This window comes from Metopolophium dirhodum, chromosome 6, assembly GCF_019925205.1.
Source record: "Metopolophium dirhodum isolate CAU chromosome 6, ASM1992520v1, whole genome shotgun sequence".
In the NCBI taxonomy this organism is placed as follows: Eukaryota; Metazoa; Arthropoda; class Insecta; order Hemiptera; family Aphididae; genus Metopolophium; species Metopolophium dirhodum.
In genome coordinates this window covers 31,705,911-31,726,408 of record NC_083565.1, presented here as the reverse complement: position 1 = coordinate 31,726,408, position 20,498 = coordinate 31,705,911, and the positions used below count along the sequence as shown (strand labels likewise).

Genomic DNA, 20,498 nt, shown 5'->3' with positions numbered 1-20,498 from the left:
ATTTAAAGATATTCACATCGTAATTTAGGGGAGCGTGTAAATCCAAAATTCAAATCATGCGTGACAATAGTGACTTCAGTAATTCTATTACGGTCGTAATACAAACTGTTTTTAAGGAGTTCAGTATAGGCATTATATTCTACATTTCTAATATTAAACACCTTCTATAATAATACGTCTTATTAAGAGGCCTCGCTACTGCCGTCAATTTTAGCTGAAAATACCTAAAGTATTGAAAAATTAAAGTTAGTTAACGTTGTCCGATTTTGATTCTGAAAAAAAATTTGAACTCGCCAGAAAATTTTCTATTGATCCTACCAAGCACTTTGTATAAACTAAATTTTATATTATTGTGAACTGTAATTGAAAACTTGAAAATATCAACTTTTTCGAATCATAATTAAAATTAAAATTAATATTAAAAACGGAAAATGTTTCATACGATCTCCAGACATTTTTCTGCTGAATTCAAATAATTTTTCTGAATCAAAATCAGACAACGTTAACTAACTTTAGTTTTGTCAAAACAAAATGTATGTTTTTGTAAAACTCGTGTAGTGAAATGATTGAAATGGTCATCGAGGATACCCGCATTTAACTTCAGACACATTATTGTTTTTTACCGATTTTTAAAATTTGACAAATAGACACTTGTACAGTTGTACCTATAAGATAATATGTGTATAAAAAGAGCATTATTTGATTATAAGTTATAAGTATAATGTATTATAATAAGTTATGAACAAAAAATAATAATAATAATATCATCAATATTAAATTATGCATTTTTCTTTATTATTTTAAAACATACAATATAACATAATAACTATAATCTAAATTTTTTTTAGGAACGCTGGTTTTGGATATCAGGGAATGTCCGGCTTATAGACATACTGCACCAAGGACGACGAGAGGAAATTTTTCGGCGGCCTGTCGGGGACCAGGACTCATGGCGGCCACCGATCCACCCACTTGGGGGAGGGGGGGGGTTCTCGTCGAGCCGCGACGACGTCGCGAGGTGCACTACAACGAGCGGCCGACCCAAACCAGCAGTTCTCTGGACGGACCGAGAGGAGGATGCTCTGGTGCTCGACGGCGATTACTATGGCATGCAGCGGCGGCAGCGGCCTGCACGGGATCAGGATCCGTCAAGCAGAGGGCGAGTCTGGAAATCACCCTTTGCCGGAAGACCACCACCGCGGAAATGCTGCCGGCGTCTGTGAAACCGGCCCGAGTGTTCGTTCTGGGCTCGTGCAGGCGGCCGGCCGGGCGGTTCGGACTAGAAAGCTTCCGGCTGCAGATCGAGGTGCGGGCCGTGCGCGTGCCGGACCCGGTGATGGTGACATGAAGAGGAGGAGGAACTTTTGGAGGTGACGGTGAAACTGATGGAATGGTAAGAAGTCTGACGGCGATGGCAGTTCCGAGAAGCGCGAAACGTCTTCAAGAATTCCGGCGAGCATATCATTATAGGAAGCTCGCCGGTCAATCGTAGCAGGTATGCTGAAATTGTAATTTTACGGATAATTTATTACTAACAATTTGTATTTTTTTCACGACATATTATATTGTTATGATATGGCTTATATAATAAATCGTGACACTTTTAGTTCATAAAATATACTGTATGCAAATAACTTACGTTATAATATAATATATTGTCATGTTGTCATGTTGTCTGTCTAGTAATTGGTAGTATAATAATAATATTTGATTTGGAGTTTGGTTATTGGCCGGTGGTTAGGTTGATCGATAAGGGCTTTTGCTGTGGTGTGTTATATGTTGTCGTTTATTTTCGCGCTTCTCTTGGAACTGCCACGTCTCTTCTTACCCCTTTCAGTTTCACCGTCACTCCGTTTGTTCCTCCTCAACTTCGACTCTGCTGTCACCATCTCCCGGTCGGGACACCTGCAACTCTGGCACGCGCACCTCGTCATCTGCAGCAGGTTTTCTAGTCCCGTTCGCCCGGCCGCTTGCCCGCCCCTACCACCGCAGAACGAACACCGTCGTCGCTCACGGGCGGGCAGCATTTCCATGACGTTATGCCTTCGGCGGTCCTCCGGCGGCTGTTCTCCAAACTCGTCCTCGCTGATCCCGATCCTCTTGTGCGGCTGCTCCAAGTGCCGCCGCTGCACGCCATATCTTTTTGTTATCCATCTCCGCCGTCGAGCTCGCATCATCCTCCTCCTCCGCCACCGGCCGTTCGGTCGCATGTTACGTTGTAGTACACCAACCCTAAGCCGTCGTCGCTGCCCAACGAGAACGTGGCCCGGTCACCGCGGAGGAGGCCGACCGCGTTCCCTCGGGATCGACCTCGTGGTGTCCATGTCCGACAGCCCGCTGCTAGTCCTCTCTGTGTCCTCGGTGCAGCATGTCTCGTTATATTATATGGACGCCGTTCCAGTTAGGCGCCACTCCAGTTCCTGGACATTCCCCGATGGTTCTATCCAACTCGACCAACGTTTCTCTCCAAATTCGTCCGGTATTGCAGGTTTGATCGGACGCCTGTGGTGAGTATGAAAAATTAATTTTAAAAACTTAAATATAAATAAACAAATCTCGTTACTATGGTCCAAGATATTATTATTATTTATAACACTATTTAATATATTATTTCGTTTTTAGCATTTAACAAAGTTGTTTATTCAATTATACCTACCTAACAAGTTATAAGTTTTAGAATTAATATGATAATGAACAACGGATATAGATTATAGACATAAGCTCAACTAAGGAGGCTGCAGTAGTGGAGTGGCCATGTACTCTCAAAAGTTACGCATAGCCTGCCTCCCTCCTAAATAAATTATTCTCTGAGCTCACAATATGATATTAAACTGAAATTAATAAATAAATAATTTAATTTACTTGAATTTTTTTTGTCATAAATAACTATTATAAGTTATAACCAGGGCCCGGGACTTAAAGAATTTGCTTATTTTTATGGATTTACTTAAAATGTAGCAGAGTGCAATGAAAGTGTATGTCGTGTTACGACACGTTCAATTATGAAATTTGAAAGTGCTTTTTTTTTGTTGTTTTTTTATCGGTTTTTAAAAAAAATACTTATTTCTAGTTTTTGTGGTTATTTTTGATCATTTGACCAGTTTTTCTGCTTTTTTTTATGGCTTTTTACTGCAAAGTTGTTTTTGATAGAATTAAAATTAAATCATTTAATTTAATAATGACGGTAAGATTAAAATTAAGTAATTAATTTTTTTTCAACTATTTGTAAATATCGTTTACATTTTAATTTTCGGAAAATCCCTCGGATATTCTATAAATATTAATGCAAATTGTCTCGAAAGCGAAGTTTGATTTTTTTTATAATATAAAGACTTATTTTTATTTTTTTATTTTTTAGTTAAAAACTTTTCCTAATCATTATTTTTTAGCACAGTTATACAAATTATGTCTATAGTACCTACTTTTTGATGTAAAAAGAAAGTTTTTTATTTTTTTTGATGAAATATTTTTGCTTGAATTTAATTTTTTTTTCGCGTTTGTTTTTAAGCGCTTATTTTAATGATTTTAAGTGCTATAAGTCCCGAGCCCTTGTTATAACACTCATACCATGTTCATTATATTATCATTAATAGGTAAAATGTAATGATTTTAGCGATTCTGAGTCCAAGAATTAATAAGTGCATAATTTCGACAAGGTAGGCTTTAGAGTTTAGGTAAATCAGATAATAACTAGGTATACCAATAAATCAAGCCACATCAATATTATATTATATTAAGGTAGGTATACCTATACTGACAACTCGGTGGACGATAAATCTGTCGAAACTTGCAACTCCACCATGGATGCAACGGAAGGTAACTCGATATCGGGTACATCGTCTGCGGAGTTAGATCGTTGCAGAGCCATATTAGGCATCGATTTATATCGTCGCATAATTCCGGTTGTAAACGGCCACTCGGTCTCGGGTTCATCTGCACCTGCAGAGTTCTTCTGCAGAGCCACATTAGGCGTCGATTTATATCGCCTGAAGTGCGCCGGTGGACTCTTGATATCTCGAGATTCCAACGTTTTCGCTCGATTTTGCTGGAGCACGTCGAAAACCTCGAAATAATTTTCAGTAACGGACTGGATCGTGGATTTGGGCGAAGTTTCCAGTGCTACAATATTTGACATATTGATCTGATACGGTTAAGTTAATTATATTAAACGAAAACTACGTTTAGACTTTTATAATGTATTATAAATGATCCGTAAAGTTCGTTGTAACAAATAATAGTACTTATACCTGATTAGGTACTGAATATACTGTGACGCACAGAAACAAATTATTTATGTTTCAAACACTTAGGTACACCCGTGGCAACCATATTTTTTTATAGATTTTTTAAATCGAGAATGTATCTAGGTTCTTTTTATTTATATTCAATAATATTATTATTTATTCAAATCGTATTCATATGTTATACTGTTCAAGTACTAAATTGGTGAACATAGGAATATTGGATATAGGCGCATATAGGAAGTTAAATAATATTAATAACGAATGGTTTTTTAAAAATACTGAATTTCTTAAAACCACACCATGGCTATAAATAGCGTTACACTTTTTTTGTTATATGTAAAAAAACTTGTGGGAAATCCGCTATTAACATTTCTATATTAGCTATGAAAAGAAAAATGTATAAAAAGTGATAATTTGGTGCAAATTGCAAGTGTCACAGCTATACATTTTTGAATTATATCAAAATATCAAAAATCGATTAATGGGGGGAATTCATCAATTGTTACAGCTAAATATCAAATATCGTAAAAATGTTAAATTCAAACGCTCATAAAAAATTAATGTAACTTTCCGGTAACCTTATTTTTTTGTTAAAGGTGGACAAAACTAGTGGGGAATCTTCTATTAAAATGTCCAATGTTACCTATGAAAAGAAAAACTTTTACGAATTTCTAACTGAAAAGTAATTAAGTAAGAGTAATATAAAAATTAATTAAAAAACAGTGGAATAACAAAAACAAATTTAAAGAAAAATGGAAATTATTGTATATACCATATAAAACAATAATAACAAAAATCAGAATTATGACTATAGTGCAGGTTCTCAAAATTCAAGTATAATAAATTGAGGGATGATAATCCAAAACGTACTTACTATTGGCATTTTTAGAGAAATTGAGTTTAACATCAAATTAAACTGTAAACATAGCGGGGAATCGTCGGTGTCACAAAACAAATGAAAAAATTATTATTTTTGGTATAAATTATCATAACAATAAATAGCAGTTAGACCAAACCGTTCTATTTCCAATGAATCTTTGTAAATTAAAGAATTTAAACATTCTCCAAAACGTACTATTGCCTGTGTAAGACCATGATATTATTATCAAAGTTAGAACAAAACGAGCTATTGTCGATGTTTTTTTCAAAAGGTACATATACTATTTCCATTCATTACAGTAAAACGCACTATTTTCTATGTTAATGTACCTACTGCCAACAAGGATTCTATAAGTCAAAACGTAGGTATTATTTCCAAATTTTATATTTTGAAATGTATATTATTTTACTTAAGTAAATATTATCAATTAAATTATATTTAAAAGCAATTTGTTAACTTTATAAAAGTTATAATAATTATTTATCTCCATTCATTATTAAATGTACAACATTCAAGAATTTTAAAACACAAATTTGCCCATATACCTATTGAAAAAAAATAAAAAAATGTCAATACGTTTGGATTGTCACCACTCATTATTTTGGTGGAAACGAAAACCAAACTTTTTTAGTTTTAACGGAAACAAAAGTTTAGTTGTTGGCGGAAACGATGTGTGCTCAAATATTTAAATTACGTATTCCTTTTATTTATAAATAATGCATAATATTGAATAAAATTTAGTCTCATATTAAATATTTTTATATATATATAATGTAGGTACATTACATACGTAACAACTTTGTACATATTTAAAATCGCTACTTATACAAATTATATACAAATAGGTATACTATGTTCTACGTAGAATTAAAAAAAAAAAAAATCAAACATGTATGGGTGGGATGGTGACAACCGCCCCTCGTGGTTTCGCCACTGTATAAAAAATGTGTACGATTTCGTATATTATGCGCATTCAAAACACACCCGTAATCCAATTTCGTGTAAATCCTCTTCGGAATTTACACTAATTGGGCTCCAAAATATTTGTCATATATATGCGGTTCCTGCTGCAGCATGCCAATCGAAGGGTCATTATATAATATGATAAATATTTGAAATATTTCAAGCTTATATTATCGTATTATATATTTTGTATTATTAAATCGAATAAATCGAATATCAAATCATGTTTTTAAACCAAGTTATATTCGATTGTATTTTATAGGTCTTGTGCACTTAATTTACGGTTGAATAAAATTAGTTCTCAATATAATACGTGCACGTGGGTATTAAAGGTAAAACTACCCTACTCTTAGTAAAAATCCACTCGTACTCTATTCAACAATTTTTTTTTCATATAAATAATATTATCTTAAAATTATTATTATGTTAATTCAATATTATTTCGTACATAAAAGTATAAGTCTATTAACTATTCACGTGGAATTGTGGACCATGGCTTGTAAGAATGCAAAACGCAGGTTGTTTTGTGTGATTGAATGATGGTTCTTTATTCTTACGTAAAATAATCAAAAGAGTTTATTTATGTTATACAGTTTTTCTTTTAGTTTGACAAGTGCTCTTCGAGCTACAGATATTTCGGTATAGAATTTTAAAAAAAAAATATACAATATTTTCTTTTGATATAATTTGCCCGTTGAGCTACAAATATTTGATACGTTGATTATTGACGAGTGGTATGACTCACGTGGGTGCCGTAGGGTTGATGGATCGGGCAGTTGAATACCCCAGACCAAAACAGCCGACTCGGTTGGTGGTGTTTGGCGGGCGTATACGAACAGGATGTGGCTATCGGGCGTTGATTCGTCCTCGATGCACAACACTGGTTCCTACTATAGTGATCCGTTTCCCTTGACAGCGTGCACGTACTAGTTGCGGCGCGGAGTGGTGGCTGCGATGACAGCGCGTCCTGTGACGGCGGCAACGGCAGCTACGGATCGGCGACGTCGGATGACAGGTTCGACGGTGGCGCGTGCGGGTGACGGCGACGGTTGTGGACAACGACCGCCGCTGTTTGGAATCGGTAGCTTGATCAGTATGCTGCTAAGACGTAAGACTACCGACTCCGCACAGAGAGTGTTGTGGGGGAGCCCTCTCCAGTGCTTTAGACGTGAGTAGCTTGATCAGTACGCTGCCAGGGCGTACCACTACTCACACTGTCAAGGCTGGAAGAGGGGTGTGGAGGGAAGTTACTTTACGTTAAATTTGAAATAATAATTATGAATTCAATTGGAGAATGAGAACGATGACGGGAACGAACGATAATTTAGGTACTAATCTGGCCTGTATAAATGTAGTGTGACACCTATTGCCGCTGGTTGGTGTGCTGAATTATATTGACCACATTTCCTTATGTTTCCGCGTGATGCGTGTTGGCTCTCACGTGGGCGGCTAGGTTATATCGATGTAGCTTTTGATGATCTTGTTTACTTTGGTATTGATGACCTCAACTCGTGCTTTTCCGTGTCGGAAAGTCCTATAAAGTTGTCAGGTCTTGGAGCGCGTGTGCCGCCGCGCGCTCTGTACGGCGTCAGTGCGTTTTTATGGTTCGACGCACTTTTGTCTTTGTTCCATATACGTGTTGTTTTACGGGTAGGAAAAGTAATGGACAGTATTGTATATAAAGTTATTAAGTATCACAACACTTTACGCGATCATTATTTGCAGTATCAATGAGTAAAATGTCGGAAAGTCATAATTTGGTCGGCTCGGTACCTTTTCATTTGACACTTGTTATGTCCGTTAGATGGCGCGAGCTGTTTCGTTTATTCCTATTAATTCTGTCTCGTTACATATAATAGTGTAAACTCATTATTATGTATATTGTATACGTTTGGTCAATCGATTTGGAATAGGTAGGTCTTATTTTATTCAAAGAAAAATATAATAATTGTTTTGTAAGTCAGTCGTTATGATAATTCATTACTACTCGAATAATAGTGAAATAACTGAATACCTATTGTAGAATAGTGTTTTTGGAGGTAAAAAAATTACAAAAAAAAAATAAAACTTTTCAATATCGTATCGTAATACACTTTACTATAGCTACATTTATTGATTTATTTGATTTAAAATTGAGTGCCAAATTACAAGATAATTTCTCTGGCACGCTATTAATTGTTATCATTATATTATTATTATAATTTGTATGTGACAGTGTATGTACATGTTAGAAAATCCATATTATAATAGTACGTTGTCGCCAAACATAGTTAACAGCGAAAACTCGCCAACGGTTGGCAACTTATATCCAAAATTACACGTAAAAGAGCGTCTAGTTGCTGTGCCAAATGACAAAATTTCGCCTGTTATAGACCTTGTAAGTACCTATAAGTTTCGTTATAAGAAATATTATACAAATATTTTTGATTTTGAGCGGAGCGATGAATGTATTGATTTTACAATGATGTGTGTCTGTCATCACCTTTTAGGACAGAAAAAATGGTTAGATTTTCTTCTACAGTATCTTTTCTGTTAGAAAAGTGAATCTAGTTGGTACTTTGGGGGGTGTCAAAAGTAAAAAAAATCCTAATAGTTTTTGAAAGCGCAGGGAAAAAGAAAAGAAAAATGAAGGAAAAACGGTTATTTTTACGCAAAATCGGTTTTCGACAAAATCGATTTTGATTTAAGGTGTAACTCTAAAACAAATTACTGTTACAGTAGTTACGTGAAATTATCACTGGTTGTTTATATTAACATGTTCTATACACGATAAAATTTCAAAATATTATCATTTGTTTTGAACTATTTAGGAACATTTTCTGTTTTCAATTTTATTAGCCTTTTTTTCTATGAATGTCAATAACACTTTATTTGTACCTGCTGTGCCAATTGACAAAATTTCGCCTGTGATAGACCTTGTAAGTACCTATATAAGTTTCGTTATAAGAAATATAATATAAATAATTTTTTTCAATTTGATTGGATAAGCACGGACGATGAATCGTCGGTTTGTAAGTCAGCCGTTATAACTCTGGTTAGTTTACCAGAGCAGGTTGAAAAAATCTGACGAACATCGTGATACGATTAGAGTACCACATTTGGCGCAAACCAATCTATATAAAAATAGTATGTTGTGCTCAAGTATCTTCAGACATGGAAAATAAACGGAAGCGTTCGATTGTCGATGTTGGTGATGATAACACACATAACCAAAAAATATTGAAAGTCGTTGGTAAGTACACGTTGACGACGTTATTGTTGGTCCACAATTTTATTTTTTCATCAGATATGTAATCAAAAATTCTCTATTCTTCTAATTTCGTTTAATTTCCATCGAATAGCTTTGGTAACTGCGGGACGACCTGACACAGTGCCGTAGCCAGAATTTAAAAAGTGAAAAACATCCTAATAGTTTTTGAAAACGCAGGGAAAAAGAAAAGGAAAATTTTGGAAAAATGGGAATTTTTACGCAAAATCGGTTTTTGATAAAATCGATTTTGGTTTTTGGTATAACTTTAAAACAAATGACTGTAGTTACATGAAATTATCACTGGTTGTTTATATTAACATTTTCTATACACGATAAAAGTATCATTTGTTTTGAAGTGCAGTTTAGGAAAATTTTCTGTTTCCAATTATATTAGTCTTTTTTTCTATGAATGTCAATAAAACTTTATTTGTCGGCGCACGTGACCCCAGTGCCCAACCCCTGGCTACGGCACTGACCTAACACATTATAACGAAACACATAATATACTGTAACATTCGTTACAGCTTATAATATAATATATATATTTTTTTTTTTTTTATTGGTCATTAAGCCCGGCAACTATGGCCATTAGCCGTTTGTTGGTTTATTTGTAATGGAGGATACTGTTGGTTGGTAAGCACGTGTGTGTAGTTTTTGGTAGATTTCCAAGTGGGCACCCGTAGGTATCTGCCATGCCCTGCACTTGTTCTCCGGACACCGTGACTTGTCCGAAGAAAAATGCCGCCCATGGCCGAGGAATTGAACTCGGGTCGACTGCGTCGCAGCCGACGCCTTAGTCCACTCGGCCACTCCGTCCCCCGACCCCCATATATATAATTATATTATACACAAAACTCACATTATATGATTGAACAAAATACAAAATATACACACACAACACTTTTCGGCCCGTACGCTATTACTTATTATTAAAATGACACACGGCAGTTGGTTCGACCGTAACCATCAACAGGAGCGAACTCGGTCAATATTAGTCGGTCAATATATTTGAGATTTATATCATATGTTTATTTTATCAATTCCTATACTTGATAATATTATCAAGATATTTTGACTTGTTTTGAGCTGTTCACGGACAATTTCAAATTTCAATTTTTTTAGTTTTTATTTCTATAAATATCAATAAAATTTTATTTGTTGGGCCATAAGCGTCAACATTTAATACAAGGCTCCTGATGTATGGCTTGAATATCAGTTGAAAAGTATTAAAAATACATATTAGGCAGAATTTTTTTTAATAAGCATTTAAAGTTAAATTTTTAACGACATTTATCAGATTTCAAATTTAAAAATGATTTTGTAATTAAAAATGTATAAAATTATTAAAATGTTTGACTTTTATAGCTAAGGGTTAAAATCTTACCATACGTTTCCACGTAAGTATGTTATTCTGTAACTGAAAAATCTCAAAAATGTATAAACACAGTTTTTTTTATAGTTTTTTTAATGTTCAAATTTGGAGGAAATTACATATTAAATAACCAAGAGTAACAATTTTAGTTATTTTGTTGTAATTTTATAATATTAATTCTGCTTACTGGCTATCGTATTAATAATGAGTAATAATAATATAAATATAATATAAAATGTCCACACTGACCGTCACTGCTCAGAATCGTTTTTCGTATACAATGAAATTATATCATTGAATTTAAATAGTATAGTACAGTGAGAGTGACCCACTTGTAACCTACTGTACAGCAGAGTGACATCCACTTACCCACTTTTTTTAAATATATTTTTTTGAAATTTAATTAGACAACCACGGATAATGAATCGTGGGTTTGTGAATCAGCCGTTAGAACTCTGGTTAGTTTACCAAAGGAGGCTGAGAATACTAAAGAACATAATAATACGATCAGAGAACAATATGAAAAAATACACGTAAAAGAGCGTGCTGTGCTGATTGAAAACATTTCGCCTGTAATAGACCTTGTAAGTACTAAATGATACTAAGTAGGATCAAATAAATCTAGTATGTTATTTTTTTTTTAAGTCAGTTATATTTAATTATTATACTTATGTCTTAATTTCACCTATCCACCTTATACCTAGTATGCATAATTATGTTCAAGACAGTACAAGATGTTAGTATTTAATGATTTGTGATATTAGGGGAGGAATCCATCCATTGATTAAATTTCACTGATCCCTAATCATTCAAGAGGTCTCGACACTAATTTCATTTCAGTCGCCTTTTTTTGTGAACAGTAGGATATATTTGAGTGAAACCGTTTGTGGAGTGTATTGGTTAAGTGTTGTACTGTTGAAAAATGTGCATTTAATTTTTTTTATGCATTTTCATTAGTTTATATTTTCTATACTCTTTTTCTATTCATAATGTTTCCTTATTTGCGTTGCACACTAATTTAGGGTATAATCAGCACAAATTATGTTTACCTGGGTGACTTGAGTGGACAATAGCCACTCACTTACAACACTTTTGTAATCCTGCCGTAATATATACAAGTTATATAAAGTGTTTCAACATTCTAATTAATTTATTAAAAAATTAAAAAAAATGATTAAACTATTAAAGTTTATTTTTTAGTTGAGATTTAAAAATCCTATCATGATTGTTTTATTATATTATAAGTATTGCTATACGTTTCTACTATAGTAGGAGTCTTGTATTAAATTTTCAAGCTTTTTCACCCAACAAATAAAGTGTTATTGACATTCATAGAAAAAAATACTAATAAAATTGAAAACAGAAAATGTTCCTAAACAGTTCAAAACAAATGATAATATTTTGAAATTTTATCGTGTATAGAAAATGTTAATATAAACAACCAGTGATAATTTCACGTAACTACTGTAACAGTAATTTGAGTTATACCAAAAACCAAAATCGATTTTGTCGAAAACCGATTTTGCGTAAAAATTCCCGTTTTTCCTTCATTTTTCTTTTCTTTTTCCCTGCGCTTTCAAAAACTATTAGGATTTTTTTTACTTTTGACACCCCCCAAAGTACCAACTAGATTCACTTTTCTAACAGAAAAGATACTGTAGAAGAAAATCTAACCATTTTTTCTGTCCTAAAAGGTGATGACAGACACACATCATTGTAAAATCAATACATTCATCGCTCCGCTCAAAATCAAAAATATTTGTATAATATTTCTTATAACGAAACTTATAGGTACTTACAAGGTCTATAACAGGCGAAATTTTGTCATTTGGCACAGCAACTAGACGCTCTTTTACGTGTAATTTTGGATATAAGTTGCCAACCGTTGGCGAGTTTTCGCTGTTAACTATGTTTGGCGACAACGTACTATTATAATATGGATTTTCTAACATGAATCCGCACCGTCACTTGGAAACTATAATTATATAATAATGTATTGATAACGATTAATATCATGGCAGAGAATGTCTGATTTATAGGCGGGTACTTACTTCGTCTACTACGGGTTCACAGTAATCTAGTAGAACTCTGGTTAGACACTCATGTATGTCATGAATCATGATCCTCGGCAACTTGTGAGCCGTTATCCGTGGAAGAGTTTTCGCAGTTATTTATGTTGGGCGACAACGTAATATCATAAACATACACATTTATTAACAAGGACCCGCTGTCAGCTTCAAACCATATTAGTACATTAATAGCAAGTCAGAGAGCGTCTAATGTATAGACGGGTACAATTTATATACTTGGATTTACATTTAATGTGATCAAGGTATACCTACTGAAATATTAGTGAGCTCAGAATATTTGTTTATTATTCTGTATCGATACCAACGTCCGTCGTCACGTTTGAGTGATACTATTTAGTTTTCAGGCCATGAATAAAAAAACTTTGGGTGCAAAATAATCTGCAGCCACTAAAATGTGTTCCTGCACGTGTGATTCGCTCTCTGATGACAAGTCCTCGTCGTCAGCGTCATACGGATTTTCTGTAGGATTGAACATAATTATTAATAATATTGCACCTATTTACACTACTTATATATTATATATATCTAATCGATGTATTTAATATTTATGTATATTTTCGAAATTCCTCAAATGTTATGTCTTAGACGCAGTTACGCACCTCCTCCCCCCCCCCCACTTTACAGCAACAGAAAACGAATCTTGTTTGTGCGAATACTGTTGTGTGTCGTATTTAAGAAAAAATAAGTTTAGCACTAATATTGACCGAGTTTTCGCTGTTAACTATGTTTGGCGAGAACGTACTATTATAGTATGGATTTTCTAACATGTACTCACTGTCACATAGAAACAGTAATAATAATATAATAATAAAATGATAATAATTTAATAGCATGTCAGAGTAATTTGGCACTCAGTTTTAAATCAAATAAATCTATAAATGTAGCAAGTAAAGTGTTACAGAAAGTAACACTAGATATATCTGGTGCAGAAACTATTAATTTTTTAGAAAAAATTTGAAGTGATGAAATTTATTCCATTTTTAAAAGATGTCGAAAGTATAGCTACCTACCTAATTTTATATTGAGACTTCTTTCACGCAACAAACTTCTATTTGCCCACGAAAAAATCAAACTGTGTTCTTTTCTTATGAAAAACCTGATGAACCCATAATTGATTTAAAAAACTAAATTTAGAGTTGAGTTATACTTTTATATATTAGACGTAGAAATCGATGTTATCGAAGAAATATTTCAACAAATGCATAACCACTGCGATAATTTTAAGTTTTTGTGTGACATAAGTAATTTAAAAAACATAACAAAACAAAATATTATAAAAAAATTTATGGATCTTTAATTGCTGCTTTCACAAAATGAAGATGTTAATAAATCAGATATTTATGCAATAGAAATGACGGATGAGTTAGTAGCAATATCCAAGTTATTAAAACCTAATTTTCTCCATCGGAAGTGTTACAGTTTATTGTGAATAATAACAATTTTGTACAAAACGTAGCTGTAGCATTCCGAATTGTTTTAACAACGACCGTATTGGTCGCATCAGGTGAACGAAGCTTTACAAAATTAAATATAATAAACAACTATTTGAGGTCTCCTATGAACCAAGATAGGTTAACTGTTAAGTGATCTTGCTACAATTTCTATTGAAAAAAAAAGTGATGAAAAGTGAACAGTAATAAATTTAAAAATGTATTGACCGATTTTGCACGAGAAAAAGGATCACAAAATAAATTTAATTTAATATATTTTTCAATGTATATAATTAAATAGTTATTGTTAATGTATAATGACGATATACTATAATATATATAATGACTTGTACTATGTTTATATTTTATGTAACCCCCACCTCACCAAAAAAATAAAAAAAACTTTTGAATAGGGCAGCGTAAATTAAAATTGCCCAGGGTGGCGAAAAACCTAAGGCGGGCCCTGCAGATAATGTCTGATATATATATACCTATATATAAACGGATACTTACTTCGTCTACTTCGGGTTCACAGTAATCTAGTGGAACTCTGGCTAGACAGCCGTTTAAGTCGTAATCCTCGGCTTGTGAGCGGTTATCCGTGAATGAGTTTTCACAGTTATTTATGCGTTGGGCGACAACGTAATATCATAAACAGATACATTTTTTAACAAGTACCCACTGCCAGCTTCAAACTATTATTAATACATTAATAGCAAGTCAGAGAGCGTCTAATGTATAGACGGGTACAATTTATATACTTGGATTTACATTTAATGTGATCAAGGTATACTGAAATATTAGTGAGCTCAGAATATTTGTTTATTATTCTGTATCGATACCAACGGCCGTCGTCACGTTTGACTGATACTATTTAGTTTTCAGGCCATGAATAAAAAAATAATAATAAAGTTGTTAATATTTTTATTTTCATATTATTTTTACAAAGATTCACGATAATATTATAAATATCGTTGAATTTGATGTACGCTACAATCTGTAAATTACCTACCTACATTTTGTATACGCCCTTTTAACAAAATACCGTCGATATGAATCAATCAGTTATTGAATAATAGTATTATAGACTCGGCACTAATCATGTCCATTTGATGGTTCTGTCAAAGATCTGAAGGAAACTATACTGAAGGATAGAATAGGTACTTATACAATAATAGGTAAGAAAATACAACTTTATTCAATTGAATTCAATAATGTTCGTTTTAAATTATAATAAGTACCTATAACATACTACCAAATGCAAATAATAGGTAATATTGTGATTGCGATTTTATGACACAAAAAATATTCCAAGTTATCATCAACTAATACTTGGTGCGTATATTTATTTTAGTGTCAAAGTTTTAAAATGTTTGGTAAAATTAATTTTCTTTACAGTTTCCAATTCTTGTACAATTAAACCTATTTATAATAAATTATAAATCAGCTTAAAAACTATTTTTCAACTGATAGTTACTTATTTAGAAATCAGTACCTACTTATTAAAAATAATGTTATCCTCAATAAATTAATATTAGGAAAATAAACGTTGAACCACATAATATCATAACATATATTATTTTATAGAATGGACATTCTTACATTCTTATTTAAACAAATTCTTTTTATACTCTTGCAGCTTGTTAATTTTCTAATAATTTTCTACTCTATATTATTCTGGCATAATAACAATTTAATAAAAAAAATAATCAACAAATTTAATAGATTATTATGTATGGATTTACCTACGTTATTTTAATTTTGGGTACTCGTATAATATGGTATCTAGTAGGTAATATAGGTATAAATACAACAATATAAAATATTTACACTGTCTTACATACAATTATAAAAATAACCTTATGCAATGGCGGTTTGAATGGGGCTTATATTCACTTAACAAAACAAAATTAATGGGTAGGCCCGATAGATGTGGAAAGGGAGTAGATGTAATATCATTTTTTTTAATATCCGATAAAATAGTTTTTGGCAGTTGATTAAATTTATTATAGAAATCAACAATAATGTTATAAAAGTCAACTGAAAATCATCGCTACAGCTGAAAAGGTTCATGATGACTTTATTCACGAGCTTTAAGTATTTAATCTATCAAATACTCATGTGTAGTATTTATTTGTTATTTATTTACTTTGTATAAGAAGCTATTGTATGAACTATGAAACAATAAATTAGAAATAATAAAACTAAACATAATTTAAAATACCCACCTATACCTAACAGTTATTGACAAAATTTGTCTCTTTTGAATTTTAACTTCAAACGCTTATCAAATAAATTATACACATGTCTTCGATAATTTTAAATCAGTGCACGTTAAACTTTGTAGGGATATTGTATCACATATTCACACTTCAAAATTATATGCTTTTAGATTCTGAGCGAAGCCATGAATGTATTGATTTTACAATGATGTGTGTTTTTTTTTTAATTTTTTTTTTGTGTCTGCAACTTATACTAAAATTACACGTAAAAGAGCGTCTAGTTGCTGTGCCAAATGACAAAATTTCGCCTGTGATAGACCTTGTAAGTACCTATAAGTTTCGTTATAAGAAATATTATACAAATATTTTTGATTCTGAGCGGAGCGATGAATGTATTGATTTTACAATGATGTGTGTCTGTCGTCACCTTTTAGGACAGCAAAAATGGGTAGATTTTCTTCAACAGTAACTTTTCTGATAGGAAAGTGAATCTAGTTGGTACTTTAGGGGGTCAAAAGTAAACATTTCCCAGTAGTTTTCAAAAGCGACTTGAAAAACAAGAAAAACGGGAATTTTTACGCAAAATATGTTTTCGAGAAAATCGATTTTGGTTTTTGGTGAAACTCTAAAACAAATGAAATTTTGACTGAATGTTTATATAAGCATTTTCTATACACCATAACATTTTCCAAATATTTTGACTTATTTTGAGCTGTTTACGGACATTTTCAGTTTCCATTTTGTTTTGTTTTTTCTATAAATATCAATAAAATTTTATTTGTTAGTCAAAAAAGCTTGAAAATTTAATAGATGGCTCTTAGGTTAAAATAAAAAAAACGAATGACTGTAGATACTTGAAAATTTCACTGAATGTGTATATTAGCATTTTCCATACACGATAAAATTTTGAAAATAATTTGACTCTTTTTGAGCTGTTTACGGAGATTGTCAGTTTTCAATTTGTTTAGTTATTTTTCCTATAAATATCAATAAAATTTTATTTGTTGGGTAAAAAAGCGTGAAAATTTTTTATAAGGCTCTTGATATATCGTTCTAATAGCAGTTAAAAAATATTAAAATTCATAAGCACAATTTTTTTTTATAAGCATTTAAAGTTCAAATTTTGACAAAATTTATCAAATTTATAATTTAATAATTATTTTGTAGTTCAAAGTTTATAAAATTTTCAACTTTTATAGCTAAAGATTGAAAATTGAAAACAAGGCTCCACGTAAATAGGTTATTTAATAATTACTTTATTCACAATAATACCATAAAATATACTTAGTAATATCATAGGCTTCGCCCAGAATCGTTTTTCTTATACAATGATATTATATCATTGAATTCAAATTTAACACTGTATAGTAGAGTGACACTCACTTACCCGCATTTTTTTTTTTTTATTATTCGTGAGATCATTCCCAATGAAAATTGTCCTATTTTTCATGGTATTATAAATCGATAATAAGTGACTACTACTATAAGTGGATTACTTCAATTTTTTTTTTTGTTGAAGCATTTTCCTTGCTTTATATAGAAACACTCAATGTCAAGTGTATAAAAAAATTTCCATAGTTTATCAATGCTATCGAAAAGTACTAATATCCCGATTACAGCTAGTGTTCGTAGAGTCTTCGGGTGACATAATTTTCGCGTACGACATTTTCACCGACGTTCCCAATGCATACGACACGCCATTCAATAGCTCTATTGCAATGATCCAAGCTGGATTACAGATGACTGTGTAAAGATACATTTTGATAGCCATGTCTCCGATCGCTATGGCCATGCATTAACCTACTGTACAGCAGAGCGACATCCACTTACCCAACTTTTTTAACTTTATTAGTTCTGAAATTTTAATAACGGCAGTTTGAGAAAAACAAACTATTTTAAGTTGCTAACCTAATAGTACTGAATTTCCGCCCCTGATGTCTCATATTATAACAAATTAATTTATAAATTAAATTGATGTGCTAATTTTATACAACTACACTTTCTTGTATATTAATTACATTGTATTTATTTGTTGTTATAGGTATTTGAATGTGTTACTAATTGGGTGCAACATGAATCGGACAATAGAAACATTTTTCCCGAATTAATGGTACACGTAGGTACGTTTGCCATTCAGTTTCAAAACAGTTTATTTTAGAAAAAGTAGTTGATGATTTTCTTATTAAAAATAGTCCAAAATGTATGTTTTTTCATAGATATGATACCTACTTATATTATGAGTTAATAAATCTTATTATTATATTATTGTTAGGTAAAGATTATGTGTTTGAAGCGTTTCATTACAATCTACTTAAGTCAGTACAACCTTTCAACAAACTACAAACTATCCGGAGTAAACCTAGACAGTTTGACAGTTTACAAAAAGTAAACGTGTTTTAATTAATTTATCTTAACAATAATTTTATCAAGTTATTTCTCTCGGGTTATTCTTGTGTTAAGTTGGTTGACAAATACGAAAAAAAACTTCTACAAATTGGTATGGCCCAGCAAACAACCTTTGGCATAATGTACTAGAAATGAGTAACTACTGTCGGCCAGCACATCTTGCATTAATAGCAGATCAGTTTGTGTTTACTGTAGATAATAACTGTGAAACCAAACCTCAATCTGTTTCAATGCTTGATTTAACTTCACAACCGTTTTGGGTACAAACGGCAGACATGTTAATTGGTCGAAGTTATTTTGAAATTGATGCATTAGATAATTGTGTATATGCTGTAAGTTCTATCAATATATTAGTTATTTCATTTTATACATTTAATATATTATTAGGTATATTATCAAAAACTAGGTTGGTGGATTTGACGGTTCTAGTGGTTTAAAGAGTGCCGAGGTTTTTGATATCAGTATTCAAAAATGGAAAATGTTTGCTAGTATGTTCTGTAAAGGCAGTGTTTGGGCATTGAAGTACTGAATGATAGGTTATATGCGGTAAATCAATATTTCATTTTTTAAATTTAAATTTTGTTTTATTTTACAATATATTTTATTAAATTGTATAGGTAGGAGATTATGATAGTTCATCAAAGAAATGTTTGAAATCTGTCGAATATTATCTTCCCAGCCTTGACTCATGGCAATTTATTTCAAAATTGTCTATACCTCGCAGTAATGTTGGTATAGCCTTCTAAGATGGTGTTATGTATGCTATTGTTGGTATAAGTGACTTAGGAACAGTTCAAAGAAGTGTAGAAGCCTGTACAACAAATTCTTATGCTCCTAGGGCCGATATGCATTTGTGCAGATACAGTCCTGGTAACAATAATTATTATTTTTCAAAAAAAACCTTTATAAAATTGTATTGAATTTAAATTATGTTTTTTTAATATAGGAGTAATTGCCTCAGATGGTTTATTGTATGTTGTGGGTGGAATGGATAATGATTCTACTCTGGACTCTATAGAAATGTATAATCCTATCACTAATGAATGGAAATTAATGGAATCCAGTATAAATGATGATGGTCAAATTTTTACTGGAGTACTAATACTGTTCTAGTGTGCTGGCTATAAGTATTATTATTATTATTATTATTATTATAGGAAGCTGGTGAATATATTGTTTATTTTTTACGACGATATACACTTTGTAATTGTTTAATCGAATAAAATTAGTTTTTTTATATTGTAATATTTTGACAGTGAATTGTGTTAATAATTGTATTGAATGAGTCTTAAATTTTTAACTTTGGATTTTATACTATAGTGTTTAAAGTAAAGTAATGTTTTCAATAAATTTAATTTTTTTCTCGACTTAAAATAGCTGCCGGACACAGACACGCCAAGTTTCACGTGTGAAGTGATATTCTGTAAACACCGATATTAAGATGTGGCTTGCAGGTCGTAGTTATGCTGAAGGTATGGTTGTAGTTAAATTCTGTTTTACATGCGTTAATATTACTCAACGTACTTAAAATTAGTTAAAATTGGATGGATTCGAAAAGCCAGATTTATTAAAAACCCGATTTTAGTTAAATAATTTAAGGCACACGGGCTCGTTCATTATGTTTACAATTTGTACGAAATT

The 20,498-nt window shown here is 32.1% G+C and overlaps 2 pseudogenes; one reads left to right on the top strand and one right to left on the bottom strand.

Annotated features, from left to right (window-relative positions):
• Window positions 1-866: 866 nt before the first annotated feature.
• LOC132947693 (uncharacterized) lies at window positions 867-1,662 on the bottom strand (annotated as a pseudogene).
• Window positions 1,663-8,311: 6,649 nt separating this feature from the next.
• Window positions 8,312-19,970, top strand: LOC132947692 (ring canal kelch homolog; annotated as a pseudogene).
• Window positions 19,971-20,498: the final 528 nt, after the last annotated feature.